This window comes from Hyaena hyaena, unplaced genomic scaffold, assembly GCF_003009895.1.
Source record: "Hyaena hyaena isolate Hyena2069 unplaced genomic scaffold, ASM300989v1 scaffold_16, whole genome shotgun sequence".
Taxonomy (NCBI): domain Eukaryota; kingdom Metazoa; phylum Chordata; class Mammalia; order Carnivora; family Hyaenidae; genus Hyaena; species Hyaena hyaena.
The window spans coordinates 1,277,090-1,283,456 of NW_024080650.1; the positions used below are offsets into that span (position 1 = coordinate 1,277,090).

General features: G+C 48.6%; 1 long non-coding RNA gene across 1 annotated transcript; it reads left to right on the top strand.

Moving 5' to 3' along the window:
• The first annotated feature begins 2,211 nt into the window (after positions 1–2,211).
• LOC120226755 lies at positions 2,212–5,546 on the top strand. The gene is made up of 3 exons (XR_005527089.1): positions 2,212–2,270; positions 3,666–3,801; positions 5,257–5,546. It is a non-coding gene; the product is annotated as an uncharacterized LOC120226755 (long non-coding RNA).
• The last annotated feature ends 821 nt before the right edge of the window (positions 5,547–6,367 follow it).

Here is a 6,367-nt window from a genome sequence, read left to right on the forward strand (position 1 = left end):
ATGACTCCTGCTCCAGCTGCTGCCAGTGAGGTGCTAAAAGCTTACATATGAGACCATCTCTGGAGGACTGCCTGTGACTGATGGGATTGCTTTTTTCCAGAACCTTCTGAGAACTTCCATCCTCCTCTTCCACTGCCACTGCCCCATACTTCAGGGATGGACAATGACTGATTAACAGAGCAGTCCAATAGTTTGGCTTGCTTACTTCAAGGGGAGATGGTGCTGGACAACTTACTCCCTAGAGCTCCCTGTGGGATCAGGCAGAGATTAGACACCAGCTGAGACCCCATTCCTGCTGAGCATCTTCTCCCACCTTGTCCTGTTTTCTTCTCTCCCTTTCTCTTGAGATCATTTCCTCCATAAATCATGTGCCCAAGAATCCCCATCTCAGGTTCTGATTCTAGACAATTCTAAGATACCTGTTAATGAGGAATTTAGAGCCAGGTCTAGTTGACTTCAAAACTGGCCCACTGAACCCCTGCATTGTCCATAGTTGGAGGTGGTAAGCTGGTAGGTGTGAATGCATCCTTGAGGGTTCCTGGTCTCAGCTGAGAGAAGAGTCCTCTCCTTCCTGTGCTTACTCACCTCTTGCTGCTGTCTTACTCCACAAAACGTGACACCAGCAACAAGCTGCCCGGGTAGTTACAAGGGCGGGGGGTGGGGGGAGCAAGTTGAAGGCTAAGCTTGTGGGTGAAGAGGCCATGGGTCTGTGAGACTCACGCCTAAGTCTTCTGAGAGCAGGGAGTCACCTTTCGTTAGCAGGAGGCCAGATGGGCAGTAATAGGAACGTACTCGAAGTCCTGAGCTGCAGTTTGGGAGAGGGTGTGAGCCAGACCCGGGTGGGCAGGCTGCCTGGTCAGCAGGCTCTGGGCCTAGGCTGCAGTCTGAGGCTCCATTTGCAGCCCCCTGCCTGTGGGAGTGCTGAGTCACCACCCTGGGAAGGTCTCAGCTGGATTTTTCCATAACTTAGAGGTTTGGAAGTGCTCCAGTCATGCCTGCTCCAGTTAGAATTTTGCCTCCAGCTTTCCCAGGAGGCTTCCAGCCCTCTCTGAGAGTCAGCTGCTCAAGGGCAGCAGATAAGTGACAAACGAGCTCTCCCAGGTAGAGATGAGAGAGTCTGGACCCAAGAAGGTGGAGCCAGAGCCTGTCAGAGAGATTACTGAGGGTAGCTGTGGAGTTTGGGAAGGGTTCCTCGCTGGTTCCCAAAGAGCCTTTTACTCCACCTGGCTAGTAAAGACAGCAAAGGATGGAGCACCCATTGGCTGAAGGCTTCTCTTAACAAAAAGAGACCTGTTGGCTGTACTCTCTGGTTAAAGACCTTTATTACTGCCTTCTCTATGAACATATATAGTGTGGGGGCTTTGGTGTCGGGAAGACCTGAATAAAAACCTCTGTTCTATCCTTAAATTCCGTGATTCTGGGAGAGCCACTTAATATTTCAGAGTCTCAGTTTCCTCATCCAGTAAATGGGTGGCCATGTTTAGCACATAGGCTTATTGTCTGGAAAGGGGCAAGTCAGATGAAGGAAGTAGATCATCAAGAGGCAGAGATAGGGGTGCTTGGGTGGCTAAGTCAGTTAAGCATCCAACTCTTGATTTCAGCTCAGGTCACGGGTTGTGAGACTGAGCCCCAAGTCAGGCTCTGTGCTGGTAGTGCGGAGCCTGTTTGGTATTCTCTCTTTCCTTCTTTCTCTGCCCTTCTGCCATGTGCACACTGTCTCCCTCCCTCTCTCTCTCAAAATAAATAAATACACTTTAATTAAAAGAAAAAAGAGGTGAGGGGCGACTGGGTGGCTCAGTTGGTTTGACTGCAGCCTAGCTCATGATCTCACAGTTCATGGGTTCGAACCCTGTGTTGGGCTTTGGGCTGACAGTGCAAAGCCTGCTTTGGATTCTCTGTGTCCGTCTCTCTCTCTCTGCCCCTCCCCTGCTCATGCTCTTCCCCACTCTCAAAATAAACATTAAAAAAATTTTTTAAAGAGGCAGAGATAGCCTTGGGGGACTAGGAATGCTAAAGAAAAATTCATCCAACTTCACCATGAAGGAGATAATTTACTTCTAGAGCCAGGGTGGTAAGTATAAGGTCACTGCTTATCTGTTCCAGTGCTCAGGCAGACATCTCTAGGTATATCTGCAAACTGTAACGCTGGATAGAATTTCCAGGTAGTTTCTATTGTTTGATCAGAGGTGGCACTTGAGATAGAATCTGTGTGTTTGTCATCCTTGCCCTCAGGTCAAGACGGCTTGACAGCCATCACTAGGAGTCCCTACGTGAGTATGTGAGAAAGAATTTAAATGAGAGAAAATTTGTCTTTAGGGTGTCTTCTAGCTTGAATGCCTGGGGAAGGAGATGGCTCTGATTGGGCAACCCAAAGAGTCTATTATTTTCAGGCAGCTTGAGTTACTGGGCAGAGGTCAGACTTGGTGTGGACTTTCCAGATGACTACAAGCTTGGCAGAGCTGGACTCACCAAAGATGGCCTCTTGGGCTGCACCCCCACTGCCCCAAGAGCAGATCCTGAGAGAAGGACTATACAAGTAATACAAGTAACTTATTTGCAAAACAATCCCAGGATCACCCGCAGGAAATTCAGGAAGTGAGACAGGGAAGGGAAGGAAGCCAAGGCAAGATGGATTTTGAACTAGGTTGTCATTGTAGGTGACTAGAGCTTAATCCTGCTGAGGACTGCTGGGAGCCAGCACGGAGCACATATCTGAGTTACGGCATCTGCTGGGTGAGGGAGCTGCGGTATTTATATGCTATCTCCCACCAGTCATTAATTGAGGGCTACTGTGGTAAGATGTTAACTCTGGTTATGGATCGATAGGGTGAGGTCGAGCTTTCCTGAGAAAGCTCTCAGGGAAAAAGAAAAATCACAGGTACTGGCAGCCGGAAGTGGTAAGTGTCAAAAGAAGTTATCTGCTATTCATGTGGTTCCCAAATCCCGAGCCCACGTGAGTTTGTTCATTGAAAATCAGATCAGCCTAAACTTTTTCAGTGTATAGTTCTCTTTAAAATGCCAGCCTCACCCTGCTCCAGTCTGCTCAACCCCTAGGGACATAGAATGCATAGTCCCTGGACTGAATGACCAGAACCCTAACGATTAAAATAGTAAATATTTGTTTTACATATACCATAGATCAGGTGCTTGGGTAATTGCTTTGTAAGAATGATCTCATTTAATTATCACAACGCCCCTATGAAACAGGTGCTATTATTATCTCTGAAGTTCAGAGAGGTTAAGTGGCTTGCTCAAAGTCACACAGTGTTATGGACTGAATGGCTGTGTTCCTCCAAAATTCATATGTTGAAACCCTAACCCGCAATGCATATATGACCTGAGTGGCACTGCCCCATGCCAGTCTATGCTGTCCTTTCTGCCTGCCCAAACTCCACCTACCTGCCTCAGGCAGGGCTCCACCTCACCACTTCCCAAAACCTTGTCTAATCTCTGAGCCTGTGTTTGACTTGCACAGGCTGTGAGGGGGGTCGGGCCAAAGTGAGCCAGATTTCTGGGGTGGGTAGCAGGGAGAGCCCAAATAATGCTCTAGCGGTCTCTTCCAGAATCCAACAACCAAATAATGAGCTCACGGTAGAAGATGCCAGACTTGATTTTAATTTTACTGTACACCCTGTCTCTCTCTGTGTCTCCTATTTGGTGCCTAGGACAAGACCAAAGCTTTTGGGCACTGGAGACACTCGTGCAAACTAAAAAAGCCCTAGCCTTGTGGAGCTGACATGCTGATGACAGACAGACAGACAACAAACATGTCAACCAGTAAACAGACTGTGTGAGACGATGGTAAACGTTCTAGAGAAAAATAGAGCTGATAAGTTTGATCAGGCTGAAGGAAGGTAAAGGAGGGAGTCACGCGGACATAAAAGAGGAAGAGCTTTGCATTCAGGGGAACAGCCAGTGCTAAAGTCCAGAGGCAGGAGTATCCTTGGAATATTAAAGGAACAAGCACAGAATGACCAAAGAGGAGAAAGGGAAAGGGGATAATAGGAGAGAAGTAGCAGGGAGAGATCACATCAGGCTTTGCAGACGTTGTAAGGACGGTGGCTTTTGCTTAGAATGCGGTGGGGGCCATAGGAGGGTTTCAAGCTTAGGCAGAACATGGTCATGCTTAGCCTCTGTGGGGGTTACTCTGGTGAGAATCACCCTGGGGGTGGGGAGGAGTGGGGGTGGGAGAGAGAAACAAGGATGGAAGCAGAGGAGAGGGGTACTGCAGAGAGCCAGGTGATGGGTGATGGTGGTCCAGACCAGCTGGTAGTGTGGAGGAGATATGGAGTCAGGTGTTTTGAAGGCACGTATGATGGGGAGGGATTGCCGATGGGTTGGTTGAAGGGTGTGAGCAAAGAGAGGGGTCAAGGTTTCTGGCCTGAGCAACTAGTCCAGAAATACAGTAATAGGAGGTAGAGGGTGGAAGGAGCAGGTTAGGGACATACATGAGAAATTCCATCTTGAACACGGATTGTGATTTCATGGGGAAACTCAATTCTTCTGTCTTTCGAGCTGCGGTCTGTGGCTAACTTGGCAGGACAGTGTTCCAGCAGCAAATCAAAACCCGGGGTAGCAATGATGTCTGACTACAGAAACACTTGTACGTGAATGTTTACGGTTTATTCATTAAAGGCCAAACCCTAGAAACAATCCAAATGTCTATCAACAAGAGAATGGATAAGCAAATGATGGCCTGTATTCCATACAATGGAATAAAACTCAGCAAGCAAAAACAAACAACCCCTCCCAAAAAAACAAACAAAAAAAAAACACCCCACATCAAAAACAAAACCAAAACACACATGCAACCTCGCTGAATCTCAAATGCAGTATGCTAAGCAGAAGAAACCTTACACTTAAAAGAGCACAAACTGTAAGATTCTTTTTGTACAAAATCCAAGAGCAGGTTACACTAAGCTAAAATCAGAACAGTCCTTTCCTCTGGGAAGGAGAATGGGATTGACCAGGAGGGGAACACAGGAACTTTCTGGGGTGATGGAAATGTTCTGTATTTTGATCCAGGTGGTGGTTTCACAATAGATAAGCACGTTTTACAATTTTATCGAGCAGAATCCTTAAGATGTATGCATTTTACTGTGTGCGAAGTAAACACTTAAAATTTTTTTTTAATGACACAATAAAAAGAAAGTGACCTTTGAAGTTGGGGTCTATTTGGAGCACCCAGCTCCTTATAACAGATCCTAAAAGGACGGAGTGGTGTGGAGTACTTATCACCTTCTTTGGGTTGCCCAGTATCTGAAGCCTGCCCTTAAATCTGGAGGCACCCGGCACTATGGACTTGCGTTCTCCAGCCACAAGGTTATGGGTCCAGAACCAAGCTCTGCCTCTCTGGAATGCTTCCCAGAGCTCTGAGTCTGGGATGAGGCCACAGAGAGCAGAGAGCACTGAGAACACGGCCACAGTCCGAGACGGAGGGTGCCAGGAGCGGCAGCGCCCGGCCACATTCTTGCAGCGGTCAGTCCTTCTGATCAATCCCATAAGTCACCCTGTAATCTTCTAATAAACCCCTCTTCTGCTGAGGCCATTCAGAGCCATTTCTGTGGTTGGAGCCCCAGCGCCCTGCCTGGTAAATGCTGTGCGGAAAGAGCCCGGGGCTGAGTCAGAGAGAACTGGATGGTGTCCTAAGTCACTCTGGTTCATCAAGTCCTGCCACACTGGTGATCAGACAGCCAGAGGGAGCTTATCCCATGACCAGCGCAGTTCATGAGGGAAAGCCAGAGGGCAGGGAGAGCCCCCTGGAAGGGTGGGGAGAGCTGCTGAGGGCAGCTGCAGGGCAAGCCAGCCCAGCAAGGGATTCCAGTTTCAGCTTTGCAGGGGCATGCTGTGGCATACAGGTCTTACTGGACTTAGGGGCTTGACCTGGGCCCACAAAGCTGCATCCTTACAATCTAGACAGAGCTCTAGGCAAGGCAACTTTCAAGGAATGAGGGGCCCACATCGCCACCTGGGGAATGTTTCCTGGGGCAAAACGGAGCCTGGGTCTTAGGGAGCCCTCAGCAGAAAAGGAGACCAAACCCAAGATGTGAAATATGCCTTACCAGCTCACAAGGGCGGGTGCGCATGCACACACACACACACACACACACACACACAAACACACACACACCTTCTCTAAGAGGGATCTCTTTTGGGGCGCCTGGGTGGCTCAGTTGGTTAGGCATCCGACTTCAGCTCAGGTCATGATCTCACAGTTCGTGGGTTCGAGCCCTGCGTCGGGCTCTGTACTGACAGCTATCTCAGAGCTTGGAGCCTGTCTTCGGATTCTGTGTCTCCCTCTCTCTCTGACCCTCCCCTGCTCATGCTGTCTCTCTCTCAGAAATATATAAAACATTAAAAAAAAAAA